At 55.1% G+C, this 16,594-nt stretch overlaps 1 long non-coding RNA gene across 1 annotated transcript; it reads right to left on the bottom strand.

The window, feature by feature from the left end:
* Positions 1-337: 337 nt before the first annotated feature.
* Positions 338-1,980, bottom strand: LOC310906587. The gene is made up of 3 exons (XR_014589452.1): positions 1,931-1,980; positions 1,048-1,157; positions 338-392 (listed from the first exon to the last, which is right to left on the bottom strand). It is a non-coding gene; the product is annotated as an uncharacterized lncRNA (long non-coding RNA).
* Positions 1,981-16,594: the final 14,614 nt, after the last annotated feature.

The raw sequence follows: 16,594 nt of genomic DNA, 5'->3' as shown, positions 1-16,594 counted from the left end.
TGCAGTGCAGGCCAAAGTTTAGAGAGGTAAGATGGAGAAGATCAAATCCAAGAGCCAGAGTGAGAATGCAAGAGCAGGAGAGAAGAGGACAAGAACAGAGTGCAGTGAGTGCAGGGGCACTGGCAGGCAGTTCACGTGGGATGCTCTTGCTTGCCCATAGCATTCCAGCGACACAGAAACAAAGCCTGGCCCATGGAATGGCTCCTGTTCTGAGCGCCTTCCCCAGACAGTCCTGCCCCAGCCCTGGGAAGCACAGCTGGGATCCCTGACTGACCTCCCGACTGACGATGGCGATCTCGTCTTCTGTCATCTCGAACTCCTTGACAACGTTGTACAGAGTGCCTCCATCCATGAACTCCATCACCAGCCAGAGTTCCTCGTGTACAAGGTAGCTGAAAGAAGGGAACAAGGCCATGCAGATGAACATGCAAACGTTGGTTTCTTTGCTTGATTCTTGTTTCTGGATCCCTTTGTGACAAGGACAGAATGAAAGGAATAGACATTCCCTCCAGGCTGTGCATTGTTTGCAGTCTGTGCAGTCTCAAGGAGAACAGCACATCTGTGAAAAAGGAGATGTTTTAGATGGCCAGCAGGCAAAAAGTGCAGTTTAGTAACAGCCAAGATGAAAAACCTGTCACATGTGGTATTTCTGGAAATAAGCCCCTAGTGTTCCTGGCATGGACAGCCATGGAAAAGGGGACACAAATCCAAAGGGAAATCCTCTCTAGGATGCTTCATCAGCATTAAAGAAACCTTAAAAAATCAATCCTGAGACAACATGGAGGCAGTGAGCTTACAGGGTATTGACTTAGTATGGCAGGGTTGATGCAGGTTTTTGAACAATTTTTCAACTATGTGTTTGAAAGTCAGGGAAGACTCATGCAGACAAAATACACTCCCTTCCCATCCATTGGAGATGAGTAGAGAAATAATAATTACCCAATAATTACCAGCTCTCTTTTCTTCCTGTGTCCCAAGTGGGTTTTTAACCTTGCATGCTTTTAGTATGGAAACAAACCCTCATGGGATGGGACCATGATCACTCACCTGTCTAAATAATTCACAATATGGGGACTCGTATTCATCCTCAGGACTCTGATTTCTGTAAGAATGTCCTCCATCATGAGTCCCTGAAGATCAATTTTCTTGATGGCCACCTAGAATGACATTGAAAATCAGCAACTTTAGAAGTTGGTGGCACGAGACCACAGCACACATGGGATGAGTGATTTAGCCATGACACGGGTGAGCCTTGCCAAAGTGCCTTGGGATTAGACAAAGGAGTCATTAGGAACTGACATTCCAACAGCTCATTTCTCTGCTCCTTTGGGGGCCACTTACAGGACACGTGGCCACTGACATTGTGTCTTGTCCACTTGTTAGCAATCATGTCTCAACTATCACTCCCAAAGCTCTGACCACACTCTCTGTTTCTCTGTCTGCACTTCAGAAGAAGTAAAGTGTGCCTTGGTACTCTGTGGATACATCTTGGGCTACAGGCAGGGCTTGGGGCTTTTAGGGAGGCCTTGCAGATCTCTCCCTACGTGCAGTTCCCACATGCAGCACTGCAGGTGGCTGAGGAACTGCCAGGAACATTCAGATGTATTTGCTGGCAGCCAGAAATGAGAATTCAGCACTCTGAAGCCATAGCCCCAGAGAGCAGTGAGATGCCCTAAGGCAGCACCACCTTTGTTGGAGCAATTGAGAGCCAGGGAGAGCGTCCTTCTCTGAAAGGAACCGCTGCCCTCCTTGCCTTCCTCCTGGCAGCTGAGCAGGACAAAGACTGTCCCAAATGCACTTGGCAGGCTGGCACCAGTCTGTGCTTCTTCTGCCTTTGCAGCACAGCTCTAGCCACAGCTCCAGCCCCAGCTGACACAAGAGAGGAAAGCCCTGGAGAGCAGCAGGATCTGCAGGGGCTCTTGACATTTACCTCTCCTCCTGTGGCAGTGTCGACCGCTCTGCAAACATCTCCAAATCCCCTAGAAACAAAAGAGCAGCAAAGAAAGGAGAAGCCATTTAGATCTTGGAGTGAAAGCCAGCCCAGACAGGAGATGTCTGCTGGAAATGCCTCAAACCTGCAGCATGCAGGAGGGCTCTGCCAGAAGGCAGATGATGCATTTTCCTCTCCAGTGCATGGGCACTGGGCCTGTTCCTGAAGCATTGGGCTTTAGTGCCTCAGCTCAAAAGGCCAGGTGATTCTTTCATCTTGGGTTTCAGTTTCTAAACGGGGCAGTTTTTATCCTGAGCACAGACTATTTCCTTCAGCAAACACTCGGGAAGAAATATTCCTGAGAACTGTTATCTCACTGCTGTGCTTGGGGTAGGTTGCTGTTTCTGGCAATGAAATACAAGTGTCTTTGACAATGCCTCCTGACCACACTTACAAATTCTGGCTGGTACTGAGACATGGGGCAGACTAACCCAGTGTCTGAAGATGTTTGCAGCATGCCTGACTTCACACTTGGTAGATATTCCAGCAGCGAATCACCTGCCCCATGACTGTGGAGAAGAAACTGTGGTTGGACTCACCCTCTGCCGACACTTTCCAGTTCAATGTATTTCCTGCGGGGATTTTCCACGTTCACCATTTTCCCTGAGGGAAACAAAATGCAAGATGTTCACTTGAAAGCAGAGATCCCACCATCCAAGAGATACAAAAGGCAGCCCCACTGGGGCTGTACAGTCTGGCCTTCTGAGTCCTTTGTGCTCAGCTGGGTAACACCAACAACCCCAACAAGACAGGCAGCTCTGCAGTACAAGCAGGCCAGCACAGAGACTGATTTTCCACAGGCCTTTGAAGAGATCTCTTGACAGAAAACAAAGCAGAGGGAGATGCATTCCCAGAAGAGGAGGGCACCTTCTCCACCTTGCAGCAGTTGGCCAAGAGAATGCCTTTCCCTTTGTAAAGCAAAGCAGCTGATGCTGTAAGCAATGCCAAGGGGCCTCCAGCAGCAGCAGGAGCCTGAGCCGTGATGAGCAGGCTGAGCTGGAAGACGCCCTTGGCCGTGGCCCAGGTGGAGAAGCACAGTGCTCCTCCTCCCCCTGAGAGCAGGGATCAGTCCCTGCCATTGCACTGGCCCTCTCAGCCCCGCACACGTGCCCATCTTCCCGCAGCGGGCAAGGGCAGCAAGGACAGCAGTGCTCCCTCCTCAGGGGCCGGCGGGACACGGACAGCTGCCCAGAGGAGATGCTGCCCCTGGCTGAGCCCAGCCCAGGCCATGCAGGAGCCGGCCCAGAGCAGGGGCTGCTGCCTCGGGGCAGCTCCGCGCTGCAGCGGCCGGGCGGCAGCGGGACTCTCCCAGCTCAGCAAGGCTCCAGCCTCTGCACTCACACCGGCCCTCAGGGCCAGAGCAGCCACCACAACAAAGCTGCCAAAGCCCCAGTACCAGCCCTGACAAGCCATGGCAAGAAGGCACGGCCACACCCAGCCCCTTCCAAGCCGGGGACCCTATGCAGGACACAGCAGGATTGGCTCTGAGCTCAGACACACCCAGGTGCACATCAATGCCCTTTTTGTGCCAACAGGGGATGGGAGACACAGAGTCAACTGGGCTCTGTTCTCAGCCCCCCGCGGTCTTATCTGAGAGCACAGCACTGGCAGCTCTTCTGGGCAAGAAGCAGATTCAATGACTTGTGCTGCAGAAGCACAGAGGACTTGATGTGTGCTCCTCAAGACTGATCTGAGCAGGGCTTGGGTCAATGGGCAGCATTCTGACAGTCATGGGAATGACTGGGAATCGGGGATGGAAAAGTGCCATGGATCTGAGGAATATACAGCAGAGGGGCTGGAGGCTTGCTCCTGAGAAATGCCTACAGTGCATTTTGATCTGATCAAGCCCCAGGGATGTGTTTCTTGGACACATCTTTCTAAGAACAAAACTAGGTTATTAAATACAGATTGTGAAAAAATCATCTGTCTTTTCAACGGAGGCACAAAAAGAACACCTCTGGCTCTCTGTTTCTGTGTCACCTGATGTTCTTTCAAAGGAGTTCTCACTGACAGAAATATATTATCAAAAAAACCCCCAAAAATCAAAACAATACCTGTAGACGTAGTAGTGGTAATAGGAACAGTCATAAAAATGACACCAGTAAGACACATGGGGCAGAAGAGCTCCTTCAGGATGGAGAAAAAACTCTACCCCCAAAAATCCAGAAAAAACCCAAAATAAAACCAAAACCAAGAGACAAAACGCCAAAACTAAGAAATTCTGTGAAGTTTTTTGTTCTGGGGATGGGTGAGAAGTCAGGAGTCTAAGGAGAATTTAGGAAGCTAACCATTCTATCCAGTTTGGCCACTAGCACACAGGACTTGCCCACATCATTTGCTAGGTCACAGCCTTCTGCTGATGCAAGAACAAGCCCTGCTTCTGCCTTCAGCAGATAGGGAAGCTCAGGCAAAGCCCAGCACGTCCAAGCTGCCCTCAGAGGCAGCAGGAACACCCAGAGCACTCTCTTGCTGCCTTGGAGCACAGCATTTCCTGTGGGGAGCCCTAAATGCCCCTGGGACACCACAGTGAGGAGGATCATTTGGCCCAGCTGTGCTGACACGTGCACACAGTGCACTGTCCCTCAGAGAAGAAAGACACCAGACGTACTCAGGAGCTCCAGGGAGTCATCCTCCACCTCCTGTTGCTGAGCACCAGCTGTGTCACTGCTGGAGAGGAACCAACTGCCCGGGCTCCACTTCTGAGCTGGGGCAGCAAAGGCTCCTTTAGGTGACACTGCTGCTGCTGCTGCTGCTGCTGCAGGTTCAACAGAAGAGCCTGTGGAGATCTGAGACAACAAAGGAGTTTGTGTCAGAAAAGTGGCTGGCAGAGATTAGCCCCAGATCCCATTTCAAATGCAAGCCCTTAGGGAGGTGCTGTCAGCCACATGCAGGGCTCTGCCATGGGGTTTTTCTGATGTTCACTTCTCTAACTGGATGGGACAATCCAAAAGGCTAGTTTTACTCAAGTTCATGGCCAGATTCAATTTCCATTTCCTCCAAAATCCATTTGCATGGATTTTCTGAAGGATGACTGCCAAAATGACCATTCCATTTCTCTGAAAGAATTCTTTTCCCCCTCCAAGGGCTGCAGACACACTTGCAGCTCCTTGTTCAGATGTTCTACCTCCTCCCATGGAGTCCTCTTTCATTTCACCACATTCAGAACGTGCCCAACTGGCAGCGCTTCTGCCTGGGACAGTTTCTGGTCCTCGCAGGAATCTCGGGGCTCCTCGCTGCCAGTCCCTTGATGGAAATCTCTGCAGGCTGCCAGGCCAGATGTCAACACTCCCACCTGGAGTCAAAGAGAACAAAGCAGTCAGAGAGTGCAGCTTGTCCCTGTCAGCCAAGAGTCATGGACTGTGAGGAAAGGGAGAGACCAGATTCACAAGGGATACAGACAGCTTCTTTCAAGATCCACCTGGGTCACCGTGTTCACCTGCAAGAACCCCTCAAGAAACAAGGAAAGCAGGAAGAGGCCAGCAGGAATGCCTTCCCATGACTGCTGGCCAAAAGGCCAAAGCACTAGTCCCCTGTCCAGGGCAGCAGCTGAGATTCAGCCCAGCAGGGAGTGTCCTTCAGAGTGGCTGTGACAGACACTGGAGCAGAAGGGCACTCAGAGGCATCACCCCAGCCTCTGCTGCTCTGCTGGGGAAAGGAAAGAAGGGCAGAAAGCACCAGGTTGGTGACTGCAGTGGCTATGGCTCTTTCACTCACTGGTTCTTCTAGAGCCTCCTGCTCCTCAGGGAGATGAATCCTCTCTTCTCTTTCTTCTGGAATCATCATTACTTCCTCCAGCCTCTCGTCCGTCGTCCTGATCCTCGCCTGGCTTTTCGGCAGCTCTGCCAGCAGCTCTTCACCAAAGGTCTGTGGAGAGCAAGGAGAAGCTTTGATGAGTGGAGTGGCTTCCACTCCTCCACTCACCTGGTTTTTTAAATGGCGCCTGAGATAGTAGATATTCCAGTGGTAGTGAAGTCTTCTGATGTCTTCGGTGTTCCTCTTCTTCACTACCACGGTGTCTCTGGGAAATAGAGACAGCTCTGCTTGTGCCTCTGCCTCCATGTTCTGTAGACACAAATGCAGAGCAAGTGACTGTGAGATGCTGCCCCTATCAGAATCCCAGCAAACTGGGGCCTAAACAGGACAGCTCAAAGCCCATTTTCCAGGGGTCACTGGCTGAGGGGAATGGCTGGGTCCTGGCAGGACTCCAGCACTCAGCATCTTCAGCCACCAACAGCAAGAGCTGGCTGCTCAGAAACTTGCAGCTCTGCCTTGCACTAAAGACAGCACCCTCCAGAACTGGCACTTACTCTCTGGAAAAGCTGTGGCTGTGGTGTGACCACAGGTGGAGCCTGGTGGTCATTTGGCTCCTCTCTGGCCTCTTCTCCAGGAGCACAGGGAGCCAGAGAAGAATCTTCCCTGGGTTCTGTGCTCTGTGGACAGACAGGAGCGTGAGACACAGGCCATTACCTCTCATTTATAACCTTCTTTCTGTTCAGCTCTAGAGCCAGCTCTACTAAGCACAAATCATCATCTTTTAGAGCAATGGGATTCTAAGTCCCTCAGACTAAATTCAAATGAGCTGATTCAACTGGACTGCAAATTGCTCTGAATTAGATATTCCCCCCTGGCTACTCTGGGCAGGCAACATTCTCTCTGCAAAACTGGGCTTTTATTTCTTTTAAAGCTCTGCAATGCAAAATTAGGAAATAGCCAGTGATGCCTTTGCCCTTGCTGCTGCAGACATGGAAATGGATTTTCTTGCAGCCTACTCAGCTGGCCCTCTACTCTCTACTGCCCCAGGCCAAGCTCACAGCTTGCTGCACAATTCTTAAACACCAGGAACATCAAATGTTCCTTTCTCACTCACCTCCGGATCGCCCCTTCTGAATACCCGGCTCAGGTGACCTGCAGTGGGCAAGGGAAAATGAACCAGATTCTTTGAGGAAACTGGAAACAACCAGAGCATTTTTAGAAGGTCTCCCAGCCCCCATTTTCAAAGTTGTGCTGCTTGACCCAGCAAAGGGAGGAAATGACAGACTCTGCTGCCACAGACTGTCCCATGGAGGGAACACAATCCCTGCAGGTTCCCTTGCAAATGCTGCCCGCGCAGCCCTGGCCACAGACACCCCCTTTGGAGCTGAACGCGTTGGCAGGAGGAGCTTTACCCAAGTGGCATCCAAATGGTCTTTCTGTTTCGAAAGAGCAGGGAGACACAAAAGCCAGGGTAGGTGACACCCAGGGAAAACCTCTACTTACGTGCCAAGTTGGTCATAAAATAGGTTGAATAACCTATTCCATAAGCAGTGAAAACTGCAGCAGCAAGTTGCCCAATCATTTTGGGAACTGCTGTGCAAGTTTTCAAACTACTTGAAAAACAAGAAAAAACAAGTGTCTTGACAGTGAGCACCAGCCCGCTGACAAAATCCTTGCGCGCAGAAGGACACTCCTGCTCAGAACGAGCTCACGAGCCGCTCTGACACCCCTGAGGCCTCCTGTGCTCCAAGGCAACCTTGTGATGTCACCACGAGCACGTGGCAACCGTGCCCTGACATCACAAAGCAAAGGCTCTGTGCTGGTCTGTGAATTGGTGCAGGTGGATGGAGTGATGTTTGTGTAGGCCCAGGCTGCATTTTTCCCTCTGTCCCCCCTGGGCTGCCTTTTTCAGCTCTTGTTTTTCCCCCTGTGCCCCCTGTGTCCCCTGTGTCTGTGCTGGGTCCCAGCTGGCGGCCGGGCCGGGCGGAGCAGCAGTTCCAGCCCCGGGTGTCCCTGGAGCGCTGGGAGCTGCCGGTGGCCCCAGGCACTGTCCCCTGAGGAGCTGCTGAAGGACAGGGAGACACAGGGGGCTGAGGGGGCTGAGGAGGTGCTGACGCTGCAGGGACGGTGCCCTTGAGCTGCTGGGGGCACTGAGGGCTCTGGGGGAGCAGAGGGCCACGGGGGCACTCAGGGCACAGGGAAGTGGCACAGGCTGAGGGCGCTGGCGGCTCCAAGGCCCCGGGATGGCTCCGAAGGGATGGAGTGGGCTGAGAGGACTGTGAGGGGCTGAAGAAACTGAAGGGGGCCGGGGCTTTGCCCAGGGCACGCTGGGGCTCAGGGGATGGAGGGGCCAGCAGGGAGCACACAGGGCTCCGGGCCTGCAGCTCTGCCAGCCCTTGGAACCAATTGCAGAGGCTCCACTTTGGCCACAGCTGCCCTGCAGAGCTTGAGCACAGGCGGGCACTGACAGGAGGCAGCAGGGAGAAGCTGAAGGCCACCAGCTCCAGCAGTGCCCAGGGAGCTGCTGCTGCCAGCCCAGAGCCCGGGTGAGGCCGCAGGGCCGCTCAGGCAGCCTGGGGCTGAGGGGGGCCTGGCCTTTGGCCCTGGCCTTTGGACAAACTTGTTCTTTCTCCCCCTCCTGGGGAGGCGCTGCCATTTGCCCTGCCCTGACTGAAGGGCAGCTGCTGCCAAGGGAAACGGCCCCATCCTGACTCAGTGTTCCCTTTGCTCCCCACGGGTCCCATCTGCTGTCCCTGTCCAGGAGAGCTGCTCTGCACGGGAGGAAGAGACCCAGGGAGAGCCCGGGGACTTGGGCAGCTGCAATTCCTGCTGATGGACTTGGAGTTAGAGATGGTCACAGTGGGACTGAGAGTTACAAGTTGATGGTTATTTATATAGCCTGATGTAAACTGATATTTGTACAGGTATATATGTATGTATATTGTTCTCTTGATGCATGTATATTGATGTGCTGCCATCTGTATTTATACTGACATACTTGTTCAGATGTATGGCTGTAGAGTTTTGTTGATAGAATTGTAAGGATTCTTATATTGGTACATTGGTATTTGTATACTTATGGATCGGTTTTTTGTGTGTGTATTTCTATATGCTTTGCTTTATGTAATATGAAATATAAATTATAGTTTTACATCTATATATTGTATAGTTATGTGAGTACAAATATTGAAATATATCTTGAGTTGTATGGTTCTAGAATTCCATTTCTTTAATACTGGCTCTGAGATTCTTTAGAGTGGCATACTGACAATTTTGTATTTGTTTATAGGCTGTACAGATGGAATATAATGTAATACATTAAACGGTTAAATTTCAAAGGATATTTCTGTAAAGTGAGTGGTTGTAGAGGGTTTCAATAAATTATTTTTTTTAACTGAAGGTTATAATTGTATTTCTTTACATAGCAAATTTGTAACAATAAACTAGTTTTCTAAACTTTGATATTTGTGTGTTTCTATACCGGCAGTGTGGGTGTAGCAATTTAAAATAAACTTCATTTTTAAACTGAAGTTGATTGTTCTGTATTTGTACATTTGTATTGCAGATGTCACAATCTGCAAGCAATTCAATGTTTCCACTAAAAGAAGTGTAGATTTGTGCTACCCAGAGCAATGAGCAGATGTAAAGGTGACGATGGGGGAGGATTTAGTCCATGGAATTCTCCAGCCATGCCCAGCACATGCCCCACTTGCACTCAGGCTGGGCAAGGCAGGAACAGATTTGGGATGGCAGCAGAGCCACACCTTGGCCAAGAACTGGCTGCAAAGGCTGCTGAGAAAACTCCGGGACTCCATGCAGCGTCCAACTCCAAGCAGAGCCACCCAGGGAGGACAAATCCACCCCCCAGGCCACGGGCAGCTCTTCAGGAAGCGCTCCAAGTGTCCCTCTGAAGGTCATCCTGGAGCCCAGGAGCCAACAGGGATCCTGAGCCAGCTCCGCTGCCTTTGGCAGCACTTTGGCCAAGGAGCTGCAGCAAGGGGGAGGCAACAGGGACTGGGACTGCTGCAGGCTGGGCAGGGAGGAAGGGCCATGGACACTTGTGCTGACATGCTCCACAATCCACAGGGATGGGGGAGAACTGGGAAGCAACAAGTTCTCCCAGCCACGACAGGGATGGAAGCCCTTGGGGTGGAGTTCCCTGCAGGAACTGCCAGGGGAGTTGCTGCTGGGATCAGCAGCAGCAGCAGAAGGCAGCAGGATCTGCTCCTTTTCCTGGCTCTGTGTGCAGGGCACAGGCTGTGCTGGCCCTGCTCCCACAAAGCCCTTGCCCATGGAGGCTGCAGGCTCAAAGCAATCCCAGTGCAGAGAGAGGCTTTGCAGCTGAACTCCACTGCCCTTGTGTTTGGGGCTGGAATGGCTCTCATGCCAAAGCACAGCAGGGAACCAGGGCTTGGGGAGGCAGAGCCTGTAGAGGGAAAGAGAGATCAGGCACTCACATGCCTCAGACTCCTTCAGCTCTCTTCTTTTGGAGAATGAGAAATAGGCAAGCTGGGGAGAGGCACATGCAGTCCTTTGAAAAATCATGGTGTCTAACAAGTCCTGTGGGAGAAGAAAAAGAGGGAGCAATCTTGCCTTGTTTTCATAGCCTGTGTCTTCTGCAGAGGAGACAATGGGATGTGCAGGAGGGGAGGGGAGGAATAACTGTGATAACCCAGTCTGCCTTGCTGTGCACTGATACACTTTGCAGCAGTGACCATTAGAGGTAATGCCAGATTCTTATTTATCATCATGACACGCTGCTGCTTCATTGCAAAACTGCCTCAGCGTGGAGAAAATCAGCTGAATTTCTTGTCAGTTTAGGTAGATGTGGTGAGAAACAGTGACACAGATTAAAACCGGTTTTCTAACCTCGTCATCTAAAGGAATTTTGTGTTGCGTCTTTTTCATTGTATGCACAACATTGTTGAGTTGTTCTGTATCCTTCAGGGAGTTATCCACTAGTGACTGAAAAAAATAAAGGAGGATTATGGCATTCATTCTCTTTTAACACACACTTGCACTAAGCTATAGCTTCAACTTAGTAAGGAAAAGGAGAGATTTCCTTTAGTCCTGCAGTGTGGAATAAATGGTGTAGGAACAGCCACAATCCCAGCTGTAAGAACAGCGTGTTCTTGGTCTTAACAGGACATTGTGGACAAGAAAGCACCACAACCTTCATGATTCACCTCTTAGGTCAAACCAGAATGGTTCATGGTGTCAAAGCAGCAGGTGATGGGAATAACAAATGTCCCTGGGCTGGGGCAGAAGCCTGGCAGTCAAAGGCTTGGGCAAAGAGAGCTGGCCAAGGCAGGCCCAGGTGCAGGCAGGCATTGGGCTGAAGGCAAGAGGCAGCTGGTGCTGCCAGCACGGGAAGGGACTCCAGGCACAGGAGCTGCCGGCGGCAGGAGCAGCTCCTGCTGTCACTGCCAGGGAAGGACTGGCAGCAGGCAGGAGCAGCAGGCACATTGCTGATGGACAGCTGGCAAGTTGGAGCGGCCAGCCCAGGAACAAGAGAGGTGCTGCTGCTTGGAAAAGTAGTTTATGGCATGGCTGGATCAGCCTCACCAAGGTCAGGCTGTTACAGTCCGGGCCATCATGCAAAATGCCTTCCAGCACAGAGTCCCCATGGCCCAAGCAGAAGCAGCAGCAGCAGCCCCAATACAATGAATTCTATTCCTAAATCATCCAACCAGCCACAAACACGATGCTGTTCCTGTCTTTTTGCACCTCTCCTGGTCTAACCCAATTGTGTGACAATGGTAATCATTTCTTACACAAGGCCTATGCCTACAGCCTGTCTATTCTGTCTGGCAATGTCAGCAATGCTCTGTTATGTTTATATTATATCTAGGACTTAATTTTGTACAAGGTAATGCTGCTAAACTTTAAACTGGACTTTAGGGCTGTTCTATCAATTTATACAGTCTCTTCTTTGCTTAAGGCACTTAAGGCACTTAAGGCCTATTTTTACTCACCTAAAACTAAAACTCACATTCCCACTTCATGTCTCTGTGACTTTATGGATCTCAGTTTCCCCGAGGGTTTCAAACCAGCCCCTGCATTCTTTTCTGCCTCTAAGCCTGTGTGCCTGGGGTCCTGGGAGATTTCTATCTGCTTTCCAACAGGGCTGGGACACGACTCCATGGGTCCCTTCTCTCCTCCTTCCCAGGTCTCCACATGGTGCAGGTGGTTTCCAGCTGTGACCTCCTGTCCAACGGAGCATCCATGGATCCCAGTTCCCCCAGTGTAGACCCAGTTACCCCCAGTCCCTCTCAGTGTGTTCCCAGTCACTCCCAGTATGGTCACAGACATTCCCAGTATATCCCAGTTGCCCTCAGCACACTCATGGTCATTCCCAGCCACATCCACTTGTCCCAGTAAGGTTCCAGTTTGCACCAGTATGATCCCAGTCACTCTCAGTCTAATCCCAGTAAATCCCAGTTGGTCCCACTCTGAAACCTGTTCCCCAGTTCTGGTCTTGCTGGGTCCCAGTGTTCTCTGGGGCTCGGGGGCTCCGTCTTGGCTCCGTCTGCCGGGGCTGGGGCTCGGCCTCCCCTGCGGGAGAAGGTGAGGGGGGTCCCCGGGGCTCGTGTCCCCCCCTCGGAGCGCCCGGGACTCCCCCGTGTCCCCCCGTGCCGGGCTCGGCCCCTTTTCTCTCCCCACAGCTCCTGAGCCGGCTCCTGCTCCCCCCTGGGAGGGGCTTTGGGGAGCCCCCCCGGGAGCCCCTGGAATCCCCATTCCCGGGCACCGGGACCCCCCCGCAGCTCCTTCCCCGGCCCCGGGACCCCCCGCGCCCCCTTATCCTGCCCCGACCCCGCCCCGCAGCCCCTTGCCCGGGGATCCTCCTCTCCCAGCCCCGGCATCCCCTGTTCCCATCAGCCCGGGGAGCCCCGGACCCCCATTCCCGGCCATGGGTTCCCCCTGCACCCCCTGACCCGGCACCAACAGCCCTGCGCCCCTTTCCCGGACATCCCGCCTCTCCCTGCCCCCAGAGCCCCCTTGGCCTTGGCCCACAGACCCCCTGGGCCCCTATTCCTGCCTTGCGCGGGACCGCCTGGGCCCCTACTTTCCTCAGCACCGGGGACACCCGGGACCCCCATTCCCAACCATCCCGGGTTTTCCCACCTTTGGATGGGAGTGGGGACACCGGGGACCCTTGGAGCTCCCTTTCCTAAGGACAGGAACCGCTTTAACCCCACTCATCCCACACCTCACCACCCCCAGCCTCCCCTTTTCCCAGCCGTGGATCCCCCCAAGCCCCTTCCCGGCTCTCCCCGGTGCCCCTTTCCTTCAGCCGTGCCCCGGCAGCCCCCAAATCTCTGTGTCCTCCCAGTTCTCCTCCCTCTGCGGGCCCTGCCCGTGGCGCTCTTGGGGAAGCTCCGGGTGACCCGTCAATTCCTATTTATGCCCAACTCCCCTGAACCGTGCCCCCATTTCTGAATCCCACATTCCCATGGGAATTCCCCTTCCCCTCCCACACCCACCTTTGTGCTCCAGAGCCTCCCGACCATATCTGATGTCTTTTGGGGGCCCTTCCACACAGGTGTGTCCCAGGTAATGCTTCATCTGCTCCACCAGGATCCCTTTGCATTCCCAGCACCTCTGGGTGATCCAGTGGCACCGTGGGACACTGCAAAGCTCCTGGATCCCAGCTGGAAGGAGATGAAATCCCACCCGTCGTAGCCGTACCGGTGGGATCCATGGATTCTCCATTGGACAGGAGGTCACAGCTGGAAACCACCTGCACCCTGTGGAGACCTGGGAACGAGGAGAGAAGGGACCCATGGAGTCGTGTCCCAGCCCCACAGAGCCCCTTGGAGCTCCCTGGATTCCATTCCAGCCCCACAGATCCCCCCCATCCCCAGAGATCCCATTGCAGCCCCTCAGAGTCCTCCATTCCCAGAGATCCCATCCCAGCCCCTCAGAGTCCTCCATTCCCTCCATCCCCTGGTTATCCCAATATCCAGCTCAGGCTATCCCAATATCCCAGCTCTGGCTATCCCAGTATCCCAGCTCTGGCTATCCCAATATCCCAGCTCTGGCTATCCCATATGAAGCTCTGGCTATCCCAATATCCCAGCTCTGGCTATCCCAATATCCAGCTCTGGCTATCCCAATATCCCAGCCCAGCTCCTGCTGCCATCCCCGGTGTCTGCGGCTCCATCCGGCCCCGCTCGCTGTCCCAGCGCTCGCAGGGGGTCCCGTCCCCGTCCCCAAAATCCAGGACTGGTGGACCCCCGGGCCGGCTCCGACAGCGCCACTTCCAGGGACTGCAGGGAGTGGGGAACTGGGGGGACACGGAGATTTGGGGGAGCTGGGGGCTGAAAGTGGGAGTTTGGGGGTCCAGGGGGGTCAAGAGGCCAAGGAAAGGGGGGACTGGAAGAGCTGGGACAGCTGAAGGAGGTTCAGGGGCTCAGAGTCAAGGAAAGGGGGTGCAGGGACTGGGAGAGGTGGGATGGGGTGTCCAGGGAATCCTGTGCCCAGCAAAGGGGGTGCCAGGGCTCCTCAGTCTGAGGAAAGGAGGGGCTGGGAAATGCAGGAATGGGGGCCCAGGGGTCCCAGGGAGAAAGAAAAGAGGGCTCTGGGGGCTGGGCGAGGCGGGGTGGCCGGGAAAAGGTTGTGTTGGTGCCGGATCAGGGGGTGCAGGGGGGTCTCAGGGCAGGGCAAAGGGGTAAAAGGGCACCTGGGTTCTCAGGAATGGGGGTGCAGGGGGGTCTCAGGGTCAGGGAAATGGGGAGCAGGGACTTGGAGAGGTAGAAGGGAGTTCCAGGGGGTCCTTGAGCCCAAGAAAGGAAAGTTCAGAGTTTCCCAAAAAGGGGGGACCAGGGTGGGGACACTCAGAGTGTTTGGGAAGGGGGAGTTCAGGAGGTCTCTGGGTTTGAAGAAAGGTGGGGCTGGGAGCTGGGAAAGGCAGGAATGGGGGTCCAAGGCATTCCACGCCATCCCAAAGTCAAGCACAGGGGAAGTCTGGAGGGTGGGAGCCATGGGATGGCCGGGAAAAGGGGAGCAGGGGGTGCTGGTGTTCAGAAATGGGGGATTCAGGGGGTCCCTGTGCAGGATAAGGGGAGCAGGGGGTGCTGGTGTTCAGAAATGGGGGATTCAGAGGATCCCTGTGCAGGATAAGGGGAGCAGGGGGGTCCCGGGGCCGGGAATGGCGGGTCAGGGTCCCGGGGCCGGGGGTCCCACTCCCCCTGGCCCCCCCAGGAGCGCCCCCAGCCCCAGCCCTGGAGCCATCCCGCTGCTCCTGCTCACTCCCAGCAGGATCCCAGTAGGATCCCAGTACAGCCCAGTCACTCCCACTCCTGGCATTCCCCCCGAGCCCCCGGGGATCCGGGGGATTCCTGGTGGCCACGGCGCTGCCCAGGTCACCAAGAGGCGCCTGGAACAGGAGGAGATCCAGGCTGAGGAATTGACAAATGCCCTGGGGCACTCCTGCCTGGAATGGCTCCGGAAACGTGTCAGATATGGGCGGGAGGCACTGGAGCATAAAGGGGGGGATAAGGGCAGAATTCCCGTGGGAATGTGGGATTGGGAAATGTGGGATTTGGGAGGGCAGAATTTGGGAACATGTGAATTCCCGTGGGGCCTCCAAGGATGGACCCCACTGCTGTCCCATTCCCATGGGAATTCTGTAGCTGGATCTCACTGCCATCCCATTCCCATGGAATTCCATGGGCAGATCCCATCCCCATCCCACTGCCAGGGAAGCTCCAGCCCAGATCCTCCCCAAACCCATCCTGGGGGTCGCCATGCTCTTTGCCCTCCCCACCCCCCACAAGACTCCTGGGGGTCCCCCCATGACCCCCCCGGCCCCCCCAAACTCCTCCTGGGTCCCCCCTCATCCCCCCACGGGGATTCCTGGGAGTCCCCCCGTGTCCCCTCCCCCAGGACTTTGGGGGTCCCCCCGACCCGTCCGTGCCCCTCCCCCGTTTCTGCCCCCCTGTGATGGTGGGGGGTGGGGGCCGAGTGCTGGTGCCCCCCTGCCTGCAGCAGATCCAGCGCTGGGGGCACTGCAGGGGCTCCCTGGCCATTTGGGCTCCCCTGGGATTTGGGGTGACCCCCCGGGCCCCAGGATCTCCCTGAACACGCTGACGCTGCCCGGGCACAGTGAGAAGGTTCAGACCCGGCTCGGGGTCCCAGCTCTGTCACCGGCCCCGCCCAGGGACCCCCAAACCCTCCCGGGACCCCCAAATCCCCCCGGGACCCCCAAACCCTCCTGGGACCCCCAAATCCCCCCTGGGACCCCCAAATCCCCCCTCGGACCCCCAAATCCCCCTTGGGACCCCCAGCCCTCCCGGGACCCCCAAATCCACCCCGGGACCCCCAAATCCCCCCTGGGACCCCCAGCCCCCCCGGGGCTCCGCTGCCGGAATCACCGGGAGTGGTGTTGCCCTTTGAAGGGGAGTTTTCCTGGGAACCCAAAACAGGCGCCTCTTCAAGCGGCCATGGCAGAGAGAATCCCAAAAATCCACCCCCACCGGGTGGGGGGCAAAACATCCCCCGGAGGGGCTTGGAATGGGGGTCCCCTATCAAATGTCACCTGACGGGGGTGATGAGGTGCTCCCAGCACAGCCCAGTCACTGCCAGTCCTGGCATCCCCCTGGGCCCTCTCTGCCTTCCGACCTTTCCCGGCTCCATCCCCGCTCGTCCCGCGGGCTGCGAGGGGCTCGGGAACGGGGCAGGAGGAGGAGGGAGGGAGGAAGAGGCGGAGCGGCCGTGGGAAGTGGGAGGAAGAAGAGCAGAGGAGGGAGCGGGCGGCTCCAGCGCTCCCTGAAGCCGCAGCAGCCCCGGGACCATCGGCCCCATCCCGCAGGTGCCCGGGGAGGGGGAGCTCGCCCCAAATATCCCGGG

The sequence above is a fragment of the Zosterops lateralis genome (assembly GCF_965231275.1).
Source record: "Zosterops lateralis genome assembly, contig: HAP1_HAP1_SCAFFOLD_72, whole genome shotgun sequence".
Classification (NCBI taxonomy): domain Eukaryota; kingdom Metazoa; phylum Chordata; class Aves; order Passeriformes; family Zosteropidae; genus Zosterops; species Zosterops lateralis.
This window is presented reverse-complemented; position numbering and strand designations above follow the sequence as displayed.